General features: G+C 38.6%; 1 protein-coding gene across 6 annotated transcripts in view; it reads right to left on the bottom strand.

The window, feature by feature from the left end:
- Positions 1-17,815, bottom strand: part of LOC149312542 (neurotrophin-3-like) — a 123,398-nt gene that overhangs the window by 78,798 nt on the left and 26,785 nt on the right. The window contains exon 1 of one of the 6 annotated variants that reach the window (XM_089524847.1): positions 3,439-3,503. The exons of the other annotated variants lie outside the window; for them this stretch is intronic. The gene's annotated coding sequence lies outside the window, so the exon portion shown is untranslated. Of the gene's footprint in view, positions 1-3,438; positions 3,504-17,815 lie in introns of those variants that run through there. 6 annotated transcript variants of the gene reach the window in all.

The raw sequence follows: 17,815 nt of genomic DNA, 5'->3' as shown, positions 1-17,815 counted from the left end.
TTGTGCTGGAAGTGTGAAAAAGGTGTAGGGAGTTTTTATCACATATGGTGGACATGTCCAAAAGTAAGCAAATTCTGGAGAAAAGTGCACAAGAAGATAAAAGAATAAATTCAAATAAACTTCCCATTGTTGCCTGAAATGTGTTTATTAAATATAGTTGAGAGTAAAGAATTAAGACAGAAGATAAAACCACTGCTGTATCTGATAACGGCAGCTAGAACAACATTAGCCAAACATTGGAGAAATAAGGAAACCCCTAGTATAGAAAACTGGTTAGAGAAATGTTTGGATGTGCTGGAAATGGATGCAATAACAATAAGGCTAAAAGAGGAGGCTACGGAGGAGGAAAACCCAATTTGGAAGGCCCTGATACAACTCAATAATACAGTCAAGTCAAAATAACATTGTAATATGTCAGTGAAGACGTGGGATAAAACTGTTTTATAACATAGGCTAGAAAAGAATGTTGAATTTACAATCTTAGTAATTAAGCTAAAGAGGTGGTAGAAGAATGAGATAAAGGGAATAATATAGCTAATTATTGAGAAATGGAAGAATCGTAGCTAAAATGAATAGTAACAATAGAATTTGAGGAAAGAAGAGGCGGTGGGAGGGGAGGGGAGAGGGTTGAAGAGTAATGGAAATTAAGATTGTTTAAGAATAAGTATTGATGTACCCATTTACCTGTATATAAACTAATAAAATTATTAAAATAAAAAAAGATCCAGTCAGCCGTGAATCTTATCGTCCTATCACATTAAGCAATCAAGATTATAATATTTTAATGAAAATTTTAGCTAATAGAGTAAGGCATACTTACCTACTTTAATTAAAGAAGAACAATATAGATATGTGAAAGGGAGGTATATTCAGGAACCAATACAGAACGTATTCAATATATTATATCATGCTAAACAACATAAAAATAAATTAGCTTTGATAAAACTAGATGTTTACAAAGCATTTGATTCCATAAATCATGAATATCTCTACAAAATTTGTAGGGATTTTGGATTAGGGAAAGTTTTTGTGAAACCATCATTGAAATATATAACGATACAGAAGCACAAATTATGGTAAATGGAGAGAAATCAAGGAAATTTAGAATAAAAAGTGGATTAAGGCAAGGTTGCCCATTTTTCCTTTTATTATTTATATTAGCAATGGGATCGTTTGCAAATATGATCAGGGAAGCAGAAGAGATAAAGGGATATAAAATAATAAAGAAGAGATAAAGTTGAATTTATTTGCAGATGATGCTCTGATAATGACACAGAAACCATGTCAAGCTGTGATCAAATTATTGGAAATATTTCAGAAATTTGAAAACATTTCTGGGCTTAAATTTAGTATGGATAAATTGGATATAATGTTTATGAACACTGACTGGCGGGAACAAGAAGAAATTCAAACTGTATCAAGATTGAAATTGAGGATAAAAATATGATATATTTAGATGTAAATTTATCAATTAAGTTAGATAATATTGTTCAAGGTAATTATAATCAATTATGGAAAAAAATTAATAACCAAATCACCAAATGGGCTAGTAAAAATTGGAAAATGCTAACAAAAAATAGGATGTTTAAAATGATGGTATTACCAAAGTTTTTATATTTATTTCAAACTTTCCCATAAATAATTCCTAGTAAACTTTTAAAGAAATGGGATAGATCAATATTAAAGTGGATATCAGGAAATAAAAAAGTCAGATTATCCAAAGCATTATATGAGCATCAAAATGATGGATGATGGGGTATTCCATCACTTGAACTATATTTTGAGGCGATTCAATTGCCTCAAGGCAAGGTACAATATAATCAAAATACAAAGTGTGTTAAATTAGAAAGAGAGAGCAATCAAATGGAGTATGTCTCTATCTTCCAGAGAAAAACAGGAGGAAAGAAAGAAAAAGAGAAAATAATTGATCTTATGATGGTGAATTATAAAATATGGGAGAAGTGGGATAAAAAACTGTGTATAAAAAAAACTGGAAATGGTTACCAATTGAATATTTAAATAAAAGTAACAATGAAGACTTTGGAAAGATATTTTAAAAATTAAAGATCAATGGATTTAAAATAAATCGAGACAACAGGGGCACGAATACAGGAAGAAAAATTAACTATATTAATTGGAAATCAACACTGGATTCAAATAAAAGGGATAATAAAATTATTAGATGAAATAAAATTGAATTTTTTTGATCAAAATGAAGTGCTAGAAGAAATAAATTTTTAAAAATTAGAAGGTGGAAAAGATTAATAGGGAAAAATTTATAAGATTATAACAACCCAATTTAGAATAGTAGAGGGACTGACAATGAGCTGGGGAAAATATTTATTGATTGATACAGACAAAATTAATATTTGGCTACAAGAAATTGTTAATATTAAAAATACAAATGTAAAAAAACAACAAATGAAAATGATTGGAAAATGGACGCCACATCAATTAGCATTTATAAATGGTAAATCTCAATCAAAATGTTGGCATGGATTTGGAGCTAAGAGAATTTACATACATATGTGGTGGGAATACCCATTTGTTCAAAAATTTTGAACAAAGATTAAGAAACAGATAAATATAATAATAGGGATAGAGATACAATTAAGCAAAGAAAATTGTTTAATTCTCAATTTAGGGGAATTAAGATTGAAAAATAATCAAAGATATGTAATAAAACAATTTCTAAAAGCTGCCCATGCAGTGATTGATTTTGGATGGAAAAAGAAATCGAACTGAAATAAGTCTTATTTGTGTAAATATATAAAAGAATACAGTACATACAGTTGACCCTTCTTATACACAGTTTTTTATGCACGGATTCAAGCATCCACGGTTTGAAAATATTAAAAATAAAGTATAAATTTCAAATATCAAACCTTGATTTTCCATTTTTATAAGGGATACCGTTTTGCTATGTCATTATATTTAGTGGGACTTGAGCGTACATGGATTTTGTTATACATGGGGGATCTTGGAACCATACCCCAGTGTATAACAAGGGCCCACTGTTTCTGATTTCCTTAGGGAAAGAAGACTTAAATATATTGGGGAAAGCTATAAAGAATCATGGAAAGATAAATGGGAAATTGTGATTAAGAAAGTGGAAGGTAAAATGGGATATGAAGAAGTAAAAATATATAATGATATTTCCCACATCTCCGATAAGGATTGTTAACTTGATTGGAATATTTCCCTTGAATGCTGTTTTTGGGACGGGGAGAAGGGAGAAAAGCATTTTATGAAATGTGGATTGTACAATTTAATTATGTATTGTGTAATAAAAAATTAATTTAAAAAAATAATTTTTTTACTTGCTGATGGAAAAACAGCAAGCAGGGGGGGTAGCGATGTAGCCTCCCTAATAAGGAGATCATGCAACATAGCAGCAGCCCCTGAGAAGGTCTTCTCCCATGTTCTCACCAAACCTACCTGTGAGAGGTCCAGCAGAATCAACAAGCACAAGGTTCCTCTGTCCAGTTCTAGGCACAGGTCGTCCACCAAACTGACCAGGTCTGAAACCAAATTAAAATGGATCTAAATAATCCCCCAGAACAGAAAAGCCAGTTACCCAAAAATGGAAACTGAGTGATAGTTGTTAAGGGAATGTTGTTCAGTTGTTTAGGGGATGCAGGGGATGTTTTCCCAGCAAAGGGATTACAACAGCTTCTTTCAGGCATATCTTAGACGGTCAACCAGTCCCCTTTTGCTTGTTTAGTTAGCCAGGTGAGCCAATATTCTTGTATATATATGGTGCCTCTCATCTCTCCAAAGATCCTGTTCACATCCCCAGGCTGCACAAATTGAAAAGTATCCATCAACACTAGACAAGCAACAGCCAATGTAACAGCCACCGGACTTCAAAATAAACAGGATCTCCAGACATATAAACAACAATAACCTAATGACAGTTTAAAGTTGAGGGCTTAGAAAAGAGATCCCAAGGAAATAATTTTGTCTTGGGAATGTTGCTGACCCTCTGAAATGAGATGATCTAAATTAAGTTAAGCTAAGGAAGCCATGGTATTATCATGGCTTTCAGAAGGATATCCCACTGTGGACTTTGTTGTGTTTGTTAGCTGCCCCCGAACTGACTTCGACTCATGGCAACCCTGTGGATGAGATATCTCCAAGAATCTCAGATCCTGCAAGTGCTTGCCCATAACCCCTCTGATCAAGTCTATCCATCTGCTCTGTGGTCTTCCTCTCTTTCTTCTACCCTATACTTTTCTTAGAATTATTGTTTTTTCTAGTGATCTGTGCCTTCTCATTTTGTGGCCAAAGTATGATAATCTCAACTTGATTATCTTAGGCCCAATAAAGAGTGCCCTAAAAGGACGCTCTGCCGGCGCCTCCTTTTCCGCCGGCGGGAAGCCACAGCGGATAAACCACGCAGTTTCCCACTGGCAGAAAAAGAACCCGCAAAAAGCCAATGGCGCACTCATGACATCACAAGCGCGCCACGACATGCGGATGCTAAGTGCCAGTCAGGTCAAAATGGCGGCACCCATCTGTACAGGGTGCTGCCATTTTTATGTACAGAATACCTACTAGGCAACCCTAGCACGTATTCCTTACGTGCTAAAAGGCCCATCTGTACTGGGCCTTAGCTTCTAAGAACAGCTATGGTCTGATCTGTTCAAGAACCCATTTGTTTGTCTTTTTGGCTGTCCATGGTATCCTAAGTGCTCTTATACAGCACCACATTTCAAATGTGTTGCTTTTTTTTCTGTCTGCTTCCCTCATTGTCCAGTTCTCACATTTGTACATGGTAATTGGGAATACAATGGCCTGGACGATTCTGACTTTAGTGCTCAGTTGTATGTCTTTTCTCTTCAGTATCTTGTCCAGTTCTTTCATAGCTGCCCTTCCCATTCCTAATCTTCTTCCTATTTCTTGACTGCAGTCTCCATTCTGGTCATTGTTTGATCCTAGATATGGGAACTGTTTAACTATTTCAGTTTCCTTGTTGTCTACATTAGTGTATTTCTTCTGTGGTGATTATTTTTGTTTTCTTTATGATCAGCATCAGACCTGCCTTTGTACTTTCATTTTTGACCTTCCTTATTAACTGTTCCAATTCCTTAATGTCTTCAGCTAATATTATGGTGTTTTTGCATATCTTATGTTAATGTTCCTTCTTCCTATCTTAACTCCCCCCTTTTCTGATTCTACTTCTGCTTTTCTTGTGATATTTTCAGCATATAAATTAAACAAGTAGTGTTACCCATGCTGCTCCATATAAATTTTGGTATAAATGATAGCCCTTAATGACCCCTAGATGAACTCTAGTAGCCTGTCCATCATTGCCAGCAAGGCATGAGGCCATGTACACACACCCCTGAGGGGCATCCACATTGTCATTCTAGATAGTCTAGGAAGTCGCAAATGGGATTATCATATGGCCAGGAAGAGCAAATGTTCGCCTTACCTGAGCCTCCTACCCCCTCCCCAGGTCTGTTGTCCGAGCAGCTTAAGACCCCTAAGACAATCAGACAGGGGCATCCAGGTGAAAAGAAAGTAATTAAAACAGAGGCAAGATTTTTGCCCTATAAAAAGCCCTGGCTTTGACTAGCCGGTGCGCCATTCTAAAGGTCTACTTACTCCACGTCAGTCAGACCTCTGCTTTGGTAGCTGGCATTTCTGCTCAAAACCAGGTTGCGGAGCGGACTTGTCCCACAATCCCGCATCCCATTTGCTTCCCGGAGGAAGTCCACATTCTGGTACGTATCACCATTAGCAAAGCCTGAAATCTCTTCCAAACCTCAACCCTAATTTTCCTGAATCTTGAATGCATGTGTGTGTGTATGCACAGTGAATGTGTTTCCCCTATTTCAATAAATTAGACATCTAGTTATTAAAATCTGTCTCAGCTCTATTTATTGGAACACCCTGGTCTCCTGGTATAAATATTGGGAGGGCGATTTCGTAGGGTCGTCGTAGCCGGCCCCCTCTTGCAATATTGAGCTAATAACAACAATAATAAAATTCCCCTGAACGGACCTTTGGCTGCAGTAGGGTAATAGGATGCATTCTGATCGATGTTTGACCCAAGTAGATGAACTCTTTTACTATTTCTATTTCTTCATTGTCTAGGATGCATTTATGAATATCTTCCGCTATGATTATTTTTGTTTTTACATTCAGCAGTAAGCCTGCCTTTGCACTTTCTTCCTTGAAGTTGCTCTAGTTCTGTGATGTGTTCTGCTAGTAGTATGGTGTCATCTGTATATTTTAGATTATTGTTTTTCCTTCCTCCTGTTTTCACACCTACTACTTCGGTGTCCAAGCCTGCTATTCATACAATATTTTCTGCATATATGTTCTTTCACCGCTGCCCTTCCCATTCCTAATCTTCTGATTTCTTGATTGCAGTCCCCATTCTGATCAATGTTTGACCCAGGAACTGTTTTACTATTTTGATTCCCTCATTGTCTAGGTTGAATCTGTGTAAATCATCCATGGTCATTATTTTTGTTTTCTTTATGTTGAGCAGTAAGGCTGCCTTTGCACATTCTTCTTTAATCTTTCATAGTAGTTGCTCCAGGTCTCCAATATTCTCTGCTAGTAGTATAATGTTGTCTGCATTTCTCAGATTATTGATATTCCTTCCTCCTATCTTCTTCTGTGACCAAGCCTGCTCTTTTTATGATATTTTCTGCATACAAGTTGAACAGATAGGGTGAAAGGATACAGCCTTCCCTGACCCCTTTGCTAATTGGGAATCATTCTGTTTCTCCACATTCTGTTCTTACAAAAGCCTCTTGTTCATCAGGATTATCAGATGTGTTGGCATTCCATAGCCTTTCATGATCTATGCAATCAAATGATTTGCTGTAGTCAATAAAACACATGCTGATTTTCTTTTGAAATTCCTTGGTATACTCCATTAACTATCATAGGTTTGCAATGTAGTCTCTAGTCTAGTGCATTTTCCTTTTCTGAACCCTGCTTCTATGCATGATTGTCTTTCCATGCATGGTTGAACTCTATGTTGCAGAATTTTGAACATGATTTTGCTTGCCTGTGAGATTAGTGCTACGGTTCTATTCGTGATGCAGTTATATGCATCTCCTTTTTTGTGGATGGGGATATATTTCCAATCTGTTGGCCACCGTTTTGTTATCTGTTCACATATCTTGGTTAGGATTGGAATTGATTCTGTCAGTGTGAATTGTATTACTTCGATTGGGATGCCATCTTTTACTGGTGATTTGTTTTTCCCCATTTCTCTTATTGCAGCTTTTACTTCACTTTTTAGATTCTGGGTTCATTTTCATATGGCTCTTCATTCCATGCATCCTTTATTTGTTTTATCTCTTCTCCATAGCTCTTCTGTATATTGCTGCCAGCATCTTTTTATTCCTTCTTGCTCTTGGTCTTGTCATAAACCTGTGGTGGCAAATCCTCCACCCACACATGCACCAGATGACACCAAATGCTGGTACGCCACTGGTCTCCATAAACAGGAAACAATTTGAAGGCATACATTAACAACAACCATGTCCCCTGGAGTTCAGCAGGGTTGACCTTTCAAACGAGTGGTGCCACTTTAACTGCCATGGCTCCATGCTATGGAATTCTGGGAACTGTAGTGTTGTGAGGCATAATGAGGCCATCCACACTGCAGATATAATCCAGTTTGACACCACTTTGACTGCACTGGCTACATGCTATAGGATTCTGGGAATTGTAGTTTTGTTAGGTGTAAGGATGCCATCCACACTGCAGAAATAATCCAGTTTGACACCATTTTAACTGCCATGGATCTATGAAATGGGATTTTGGGATTTATCATTTGTTGTGGCACTAGAGATCCCTGAGAAAGAAGACTAAAAATTGCATTTCCCTTAATTCCAAAGCATTGAGCCATGGCAGTTAAAGAAGTGTCAAACTGCATTAATTGTACAGTGCAGCTGCAGCTAAATTTTGGCAAGATATGCTTTTATACTTTTTCTCAAGTTTCTCTGTAGTGCAATATAACTTCAGAGGAGCCTTGTAATTTCTTTCTAGGAAGACTAATTTAACTTTCCAGTTGACTTGACTTCCTTCCAGATGCATAAACAGGCAATGTGTTTTGGACCTCACACTTCAGCTGCAGTGATGGTAGCCTCGTTAACCTTTTTACTCTTGGTTATGTTCAGATATATCACCAGATTGGGGCTGTGGTATTTTATTTTATTTTAAAAGTGTTGCTGTTGTTGTGTGTCTCCAAGTCATATTAATTTTTTCAATATAAAATTGAGAAGGGGTAGGAATGAAGGGACTCAAAGAGGACCTTTGAGAGTAACTGGTGTGGCACTTTTAAGTCTGTGCTTCTGTTAACATCAGTCTATTCCTGAAGTGTCTATTTCTGTCAGTTTCAAAGGTGCAGCTGGATTCCTTCACTCTCACTCTTTTCAATTTTGTCAGACTGAATGGTGATGAATCAATCTTATCCAACATATACTGCCACTTTTCTTCCCCAGCATATGTCTTTTCTGTGTTCTAAGAACCAATCCTCCCTTTGGGTTGTTGATGGGCATAAGTCTGAACAAGTTTGATGGTTTATGTATCTAGGAGTCAACTTGCAATCATCTGCTGCCTGCATGTTCCACCTAACTGCTGTCACCCAGATTACAATGTCATTGCACAGTAGCAGGTTGCATGTAAAGCGGAGGTGAAAAGTGTGTGTGTGTGTGTGTGTGTGTGTGTGTGTGTGTGTGTGTGTGTGTGTTCCATTCCAGCCTCCTGTCTCAGATGGATTCCAAAATGTCTTCCATTTGGAGCAAGAATAAGCAGCATGGATTTATATCTATATGAGTATTTTTGGCTCAAGGTGACCCAAATTGGTCCTCCCTTTCCCAGGCCTATCCTCCCTTTCAGCCTCTTGTCCAGGAAGGATTCCAAAATGTCCTCCATTTTCAGCCGTGCCAAGAAGCATGGATTTATTGTATATCTATATGGGTGTTCTTAGCTCAGTGTGACCAGACTTGGTCCTCCTCCTTTTCAGGACCTGTCCACCATTTCAACCTCTTGTCCAGGAGGGATTCCAAAAAGTTGCCCATTTTGAGCAGGGCTGTGAAGGATGGAATAATGAGTAGATTTTTTTACTTTTCTTTTTGTTTTGAGCTTTTATTTGGTCAGGTCCTCCATTTTTTTCCTTGCGTGTTTCCCCCCTCCCCAGAAATCCTCCCTCCCCTGAAGTGCCCCCTCCCTCAGCACCAGATGATACCTGGTGTGGGAACGCCACTGAATTTGGGCATTCGGTCTCTAAAATGTTCACCATCATCGTCATATAGCATGCTGGTCCTTAGAATCATAAAATCATAGAATCTTAGAATCATAGAGTTGGAAGAGACCACAAGGGCCATCCAGTCCAACCCCCTGCCATGCAGGAAATCTCAATCAAAGCATACCTAACAGATGGCCATCCAGCCTCTGCTTAAAGACCACCAAAGAAGGAGACTACACTACACTCCGAGGGAGTGTGTTCCACTGTTGAACAGCCTTTACTGTCAGGAAGATCTTCCTAATGTTGAGGTGGAATCTCTTTTCCTGTAGCTTGCATCCATTGCTCCGGGTCCTAGTCTCTGGAGCAGCAGAAAACAAGCTTGCTTCCTCCTCAGTATGACCCTTCAAATATTTAAACAAGGCTATCATATCACCTCTTAACCTTCTCTTCTCCAGGCTAAACATCCCCAGCTCCCTAAGGCGTTCCTCATAGGGCATGGCTTCCAGACCCTTCACCATTTTAGTCGCCCTCCTTTGGACACGCTCCAGTTTCTCAATGTCCTTTTTGAATTGTGGTGCCCAGAACTGGACACAATATTCCAGGTGGGGCCGGACGAGAGCAGAATAGAGCGGCACTATTACTTCCCTTGATCTAGACACTATACCTCTATTAATGCAGCCTAAAATTGCATTGGCCTTGTGTAGTAAAGCAGGGGCAGCTGAGGGAGTTGGGAAGGGTGAAGAGGGTCAGGTGGCAAAGGAGAAGGAGGAGGAGTCGGGGGAGGAGCCAGAAGAAGAGGTGCGGCCCCAGGGTGTTATAAGTAGTAAGGAGGAGAGGCGTGCGGGAGGAGGGAGATGCAGAAGAGGAGGTGGTGGTGGTGGTGGTAGGGACAGCCCAGGTAACCTGCAGCCCTCGATGAGAGGCTATACCTGTTTCCCTTCAAGGGAGACATGGGGTGCGACGACTGGGGCCGCACGAGGAGGTCCAACTAAAAGACCCCAGACTGGAAGGAGACTTTGTTTACCCTGGGGAAGGAGACTGGAGGCGCCAGGAAAGAGGTAGTTTGGAAGGTGAGTGGTGGGACCCGAAGGGCGAGTGTTGGGAACAAGGCCCAAACCCGAAGGAAATAGAGAAGGCTGAGAGGGAGCCGCTGGAGAAGTACCGAAGGAAACGCCGAAGGTCGGCAAGCAAGCCACAAGGATCCAGCTGAAGGGGCAGAGGGGCTGTGAGTGGAGACTCCCCAGGGGCCAGACCAGATATGATTGAAAGTTTATGTTTGCGAGAAGAGGTTGAGACTAAGTTGCAAGGTGTGTTGACTGGGCATTATTAAAGTTTCTGTTGCAAGCACCCTCGCCTGTGCAAGTTTGTTACTCATGAGGAGTCAGTTTCCTAAGCTAGAGACCCAGGATGCAGCCGGCCACGCCTGCCCTGCCCACACCTTGTTAGCTGCCATATCGCACTGTTGACTCATGTTCAACTTGTGGTCTACTTGGACTCCTAGATCCCTTTCACATGTTGTCTCCCTAAGCCAGGTGTCCCCCATCCTATATCTGTTTATTTAATTTTTCCGCCCTAAGTGCTGTACCTTACATTTCTCTCTGTTGAAGTTCATTTTGTTAGCTGTGGCCCAGCTTTCTAGTCTATTCAGGTCATTTTGAATTTTGATCCTGTCTTCTGGAGTATTAGCTATTCCTCCTAATTTGGTGTCATCTGCAAATTTGATAAGTATGCCCCCAATTCTGTCATCCAAGTCATTGATAAAGATGTTGAATAACACTGGTCCCAGGACAGAGCCCTGTGGGACCCCACTGGTCACTTCTCTCCTGTATGAAAAGGAGCCATTGTTGAGCACCCTTTGGCTTTGGTCAGTCAACCAATTACAAATCCATGTAACAGTTGCCTTGTCTAGCCCACATTTTACAAGATTGTTTGCAAGAATGTTATAGGGAACTTTGTCAAAGGCCTTACTGAAATCAAGATATACCATAACCACAGCATTCCCTTCATCTACTAAGCTGGTAATTTTATCAAAGAACGAGATAAGATTTATCTGGCATGACTTCTTTCTCTGAAACCCGTGTTGACTTATTGTGATTATGGCATTGCCTTCTAGATGTTCACAGACAGTTTGAACTTCTTTTTAATTTCCCAGACCTCGTGGAAGAGGTCTCTCATTCTTCCTTTTTTGTTATTGTCTTCTTTATATTGATTGCTGTAGTAGTTGACTTTGGTTTTTTTGCACTAGTCATTGTAGTGCTGTATTCATGGTTTTGAATTTGTTCCTGTCACCCTTTTGTTGTGCTTTTCTTGTTCTTTTACTGCTTGAAGTATTTTAACTGACATCCAATGATTCTTCTCTTTCTTTTTGGCCTCTGAAAGTGCATATTTGCGTTTTTTATTATGCTCCTAGATTTTGACCATAGTTCTTCTGGTTCACAGTTGTGTATGCTTAATGGCACAAAATCTGTTTCTTGTTTTCTCAGTAAATTCTGTTGGGATGATGTTCAAATCATATTTTGGTATGATAACTTGTTCTGACGACTTCTTCAGAAGACACCTTCTCAAACCCAAAAGAAAAATGAAATAATGTCTTCAAAAAAGGCAGAACAATACAAGGAAGTGTCAGATAAATAGTTACATGGAGAGAGATTCTGTTGCTTTCCATCTTGTTCTATATATTGCCACACCCTCACTACTAAAGCCAATGACCATGTGAGTACTGCTGAACCTCTCCCATAACACTCACTATCAAATTACACTTGCTAACTTCAAACTCCACTTTCTCCACTCCTTAATATTTCAATCACTGTCCACCCCTTCCCTTGTCAGGATTTAGGTATCCTGGAAAATGTACAGATGTGGGACAAAGGTAACAGGGTTACTATGGGTCATAGAAAGCCATGATGATAAAGCATTTAGACCCAGATTAGGCAATGGCAGGACATAAAATCAATAAGTGGCAGAAAGTGCAAAGTCATGCCACATGGGGAACTTGTATAGATATAACACACTGGGAAAACGCTTGACTAAATGCCTGGAGATGGCAAATGTATATAAGGGAGGAGCTCCAGTACCCAGTGTGGATGCCACATGTTGTGTTGTATAGTCATGAGATTCTGTCTGTGTGAGTACTGATTTGTAAACAGTTCAGGCAGATTGTGCCGGGGGGTGGGGGGGGGGCTGCAGGGGAATTAGGATGCATAAAAGCAGGAATGAATGACTGTGGGGTACTTCAATGAAAGTCAGATAAGAAATCTGACAGTGAATCAATGAGAGTCAGAAAGATTTTGACAGGAAAGGAAGTTCGCTGAACTCTACAGGAGACTGTAATAAGCCTGCAATTGTATGTTAATGTAACCACCCTAAATTCGAAGTAACCTACATAAGATACTTTATCATTATTATTATTATCATTTATTTATAGAGCACTGTAGAGTTTGCACAGCGCTTGACAGAGTAAGAGTCAAATAAAATAAGGGGAAAAAGAATAAAAACCTGCCATGCGGCTTACAATCTAAAACAATAATATTACATGATTAAAATATCTCTAAAATAAAGCTAATTAGTATATAATAAAGACAAAGTAAGCAGCAGATTAACAACCAGTACTTTGGAATGCCTCCCTAAACAAGAGTGTCTTCAATTCGGCCTTAAAATTAGCCAAAGAAATAACAGTTCTTAATTGTGTGGAGAGGAGATTCCAGGCATGAGGAGGAGCACAGGCACAGGAGAAGAGGTGGATTCAAGCAGGGGAGGAGACCACCCTTGGTTGGGTCAGGAAACCAGTGTCATAAGATCTCAATGCACATGGAGAGATGAGCACTGACAAATACAAGGGAACCAAGCCATGAAGGGCTTTTAAGGTCAGGAGAAGAATTTTATATTGGATTCTGAAAGGAATGGGAGCCATTGGAGGGATAACAACAAGGAGATAACAAGGGGAGAAGATGATCCTGGCCTCTGAGTGCTGCACAGAGATTAGGGGGCTAAGGTGGGAAATATGAAGACCCACTAGCAATGAGTTGCAATAATCAAGGCATGATATCACCAATGCATGCACCAAAGTCTTCCCCATCGAAACAGAAAGAAACAGTAGAATTCTGATGAGATTATAAGGAAAGAATCTGCATGACTTGGCTGTAGCCTATATCTGTGGAGTGGACGATAACGAAGAGTCAAAGAGGAAGCAAAGACTACGGTCCTTACTATACTACTTTCTAACTTAATGATATTTAATAAAGTTATTGTTTATTTTTATTAACAGATAGCAATAGCATGTACATCTGTATATCACTTATTAGTGAACTCAGCACTCTCTAAGTGGTTAACAAGCTGTAAACTAATTGCCCCCAACAAGTTGGGTACTCATTTTACTGACCTACAAAAGGCTGAATCAATCTTGGAACTCTCTGGGATCAAACCCACAATCTTGTGGCTGCAGTACTGGCATTTACTGGTCAGGGCTCAGACAGTGAATTTTATACTCTATAAACAAAAGCAAGCTACCTAAGATATTGAATTGATATGGGGAAGACACTTGGGACCCTGGCCTTATACATTTAGGGGGAGTGTTAAAAGGATAAAAGCAGAGCATGTGTCTTCTCCAACTGTGCAGAAGACAAAAAGGTAATGTCAGGTGTAGGAGGAAGGTCCCATCACAGACTGTAATTCTGGTAACACTGATGTTTATCACACTATACACTATACTGTATCAGCATCATATTTATAGGCTTTTTATTTTTTTAAATGTTCCTTATCATTTGTGAAGATTGAGAAGTTCTCTGCCTGAGAATTCTAAATACCCCTCATTAAAACTGCCAATCCCAGAATGCAATAGGAGGCAGCTATAGGAGTCAAACTGGAATTGTGGCACTTTAAGGGTATAGTGTGATAAACATCTCTGTTAGTACCCACTCAGCCATGGAAACCCATTGGGTGACCCTGGGCAAATCATATTATCTCAACCTCAGAGGATAGCAAGGACAACCCAACTTTGAAGAAATCTTGCTAAGAAAACCCCATGATAGGTTCCTCATAGGGTTGCCATAACTTGGAAACAACTTGAGGGTACACAACAACACATGTTAACTTTTCCTTTAAAGTAATATGTCAAATTCAACTTAAATCTTAACTCTTAAATCTTTTACAGTTTTCCAACACGCAATTTCTTACGTCAGTGTTTTCCAACATGCAATTTCTTGTATCACTGTATCAGCATCATATTTATAGGCTTTTTATTTTTTTAAATGTTCCTTATCATTTGTGAAGATTGAGAATAACAACAGCTTTCACAAATAAATCACTTTGTCCTATCATTGACATAAAACCACCTCCATCAAACATTACTTGCCTTTTTACCTCAAACTCACATATGATGTAGAGTTTGTTGTTGTTGTCTCCCTTCAAATCATTTCCAATATATGGCAATCCTACGGTGAACCTATCATGGATTTTTCTTGGCAAGATTTGTTCAAGAGACTAGGAAGGGCAGCTATGAAAGATCTACACAAGATCCTCAAGTGCAAATATATAACACTGAATACTAAAGTTAGGGTAATTCATAGCATTGTATTCTATTTCTGAGAGCTGGACAGTAAAGAAAGCAGATAAAAAGAAAATAAACTCATTTGAGATATGGTGCTGGAGAAGAGTGCTGTGGATTCCATGGACAAACAAAAATACAAACAAATGCATCCTAAAACAGATAAAGCCAGACCGCTACCTGGAAGCTAGGATTACTAAATTGAGGTTGTCATACTTTGGGCACACCATCAGAAACCAGGGACATTGTCAGGAAAGAAAACAAAAAGACACTATCTGCAGCCAAAAAAGAAAGAGAAGCCTAAATAGATGAAAGATTAAACACTTCAAGCACTTAAGGACAAATGAAAAGCATAAGTAAAAGGTAACAGAAATAGGGCCAAACCCCTGAATTGTTCAGCAAGCTGTGCACAATGGCAAAGAGAACTACTATAATAATCAATGGTGAGAAAGAAAAGATGACAGCAAAAAAGAAAGATCAAGGGATCTCTTTCAAGATCTGAGAATTGAAAGAGAATTTTAAACCACAAGTAGAGTATAGAAAAAAGATGAAAGGATGGCAGATTCATTCTAGGAAAAACCATTCGAAGATGAGCCTACAGTTTTAGAAAGTGAAGTGGAAGCTGCACTTGGAAGAAATAAATCACCATAAACAGATGGCATACCAACTGCAGGCTACAAAGAGGCTACTTTCAGGCTACTATTCTAGTACTAACTAGAATCTAGATCCAGGAAAGGAAGAGGCACTGGGATCATAATGCAAACAAATGTTGGATAATGGAGCATACCAAAGAGTTTCAAAAGAAAATCAGCCTGTGCTTTATAGATTATAGCAGAGCTTTGATTGTGTAGTTCATGGGGAAGTATGCATTGTTCTTAAATAAATGCATTTGCCACATTTAATTGTCCTGATGTGTAACCTGTATTTAAGACAACTGGCAATAGAATCAGGAAAGGCTGCATTTTATCACCCTTTGTTTAACTTTATACTGTTAAACAGTATACCCTATAATAAAAACAGGATTGGACTCAGAGGAAGTAAATATGAAAGTTGGAGGAAGGAACGTCAACAGTATAATAATAATAATAAATAAAAAATTTATTTCTATCCCGCTTTTTGCCAGGCAATCAAAGCGGCTTACCACAGGTTAAAATACAGCCATATATACATAATGCCCCCCTTAAAACAAGATTAAACAATGTAAGATTTAAAACTACATATTAAAACCAACTAAGCTAAATAAAAATCATCATGGGCAGAGTTCACTGGACGGGAAGTCTTATTTGTATGATATGCAGGTGACATATAACTAGCAAAAAATAGCAAAAACTTGGAACAATTATTGAAGAAAGTCAAAGGAAAAAGTGCAAAGTCAGTTTGCAGTTGAACACATAGCCCAATGAAGACCTTGAAACAGTTCAACATTTTCCATACCTTGGCTCAGTCATTAAATACAATGGAGACTGCAGTCAAGAAATCAGAGGAATATAGGACTTGGAATGGCACTATTAAGGAACTAGATAAAATCCTGAAGTGTAAAGACGTATAATTAAATACTTAATTTAGGATTGCCTATGCCACATAACCATGTATGGTTATGTACAGGGAAAAATGATATGACAAAAATAAACTTATTTCAAATGTGGTGCTGGAGATGAATTCTACAGATACTGCAGACTGCTAAAAAGATAAACAAATTGACATATTTTGGATATATCATAAGAAGATATGACTCACTAGAAAAGGCAGTAGTACTTGATAAGATAGAAAGTACAGGAAAACAGAAAGATTGCATTACAGCTGGATACACTGCATCAAGGAAGTCAGGGCCCTAACTCTGCAAGACCTGAACTGGGCTGTAGATAATAGAATGACTTGGTGGTCTCTCATTCATTGGGTCTCCATAATTCAAAGTGAACTTGACAGCAGTTAACAACAAACTGTTAATTTTATAAAGGTAAATCCACTTTCATAGATTCATATCTTTCCATTTCCATAGCACAGGGATGATGCTCTTATAAGATGCACCATTTGGGTCAGATGTAATGCTTCAAAATATGCAAATAAATGAGGTGCAACTAACCAAACCTTTTTTTATTCAGCTGAATTGGATTGGCCTTAAAATAGTATTTTTTTGCAGAGACAGAACTACTATAAGCCAACCTAATGTATATGTCGAAGGTTGGTTCTGGGACCCAAATTATGGATTTTGATATGACCTGTGGCTAAGTCTTTTTTCCCTTTTAAAAAAATAAAAAGCCGCTCTGATAGCCTTTAGGGCTGAAGGGTGGAGTATAAATACAATAAATAAATAAATAAATCATAGATCATAAGTCAAGGGTAAAACTTAGGGGCATGTAACAAAGGATGTAAAAGATGAAGCAAAGGAAAGCAGTGTCAAAGAAATCACAGAATTTTAGCAGGCATAACTGACTGTGCTCACTCTAAACGCTGGATGAACAAGGAGGGAACTGCGATAAATCTATATGATATGCTAGGGAGGCAACCAGACACAGGCAGGGCTAAGAAAATACACACTTGTCAAAAAGGATGAGAAGGCAAAGCAAAGGAAATGGCAAGAATGTTGGCAGTGATTAAAGCCTTTAAATCTGTTGTGATAACTTTACCTAGGGGGGAAAAAACCTAGAAACCAAGAAAACTAATAAACATGCACATCCTTCAAAGCCCAATTCCTATTGGCACTCCTTTGAGAGGAAGTGCCAAAGAGCTGCCACCATTCAGGTATTTAAAAAAGGTTCAAAGCAGCACTACAGCAAAGAGTAGAGGGGACTGGTACTTCTTTTAGGTGCTCCTGGGACAGTCTAAGCTCTCGCCTTTTGCCACTCAACTCAGAGAAGGGGACAGTTACTTATTTGGTAAGGGTTAAACTGCATTACTTACATCGACTCATGAATAAGTTGACCCAGATTTTGGGAGTCAATTTTTGACTAAAATTTCTAGACTTATACATGAGTATATAGAGATAATTTTTTTCTGTTTAATAAATTATTAATCTTTGAAGATTTTTGTTTTAGAAATTGATCATTGCCCTG

The sequence above is a fragment of the Sceloporus occidentalis genome, unplaced genomic scaffold (genome assembly GCF_023333645.1).
Source record: "Sceloporus occidentalis isolate IW3139 unplaced genomic scaffold, rSceOcc1.0.p SCAF_5, whole genome shotgun sequence".
Classification (NCBI taxonomy): Eukaryota; Metazoa; Chordata; class Lepidosauria; order Squamata; family Phrynosomatidae; genus Sceloporus; species Sceloporus occidentalis.
Note: the sequence above shows the minus strand (reverse complement) of the source record. Positions and strands in the feature narration are given on the sequence as shown.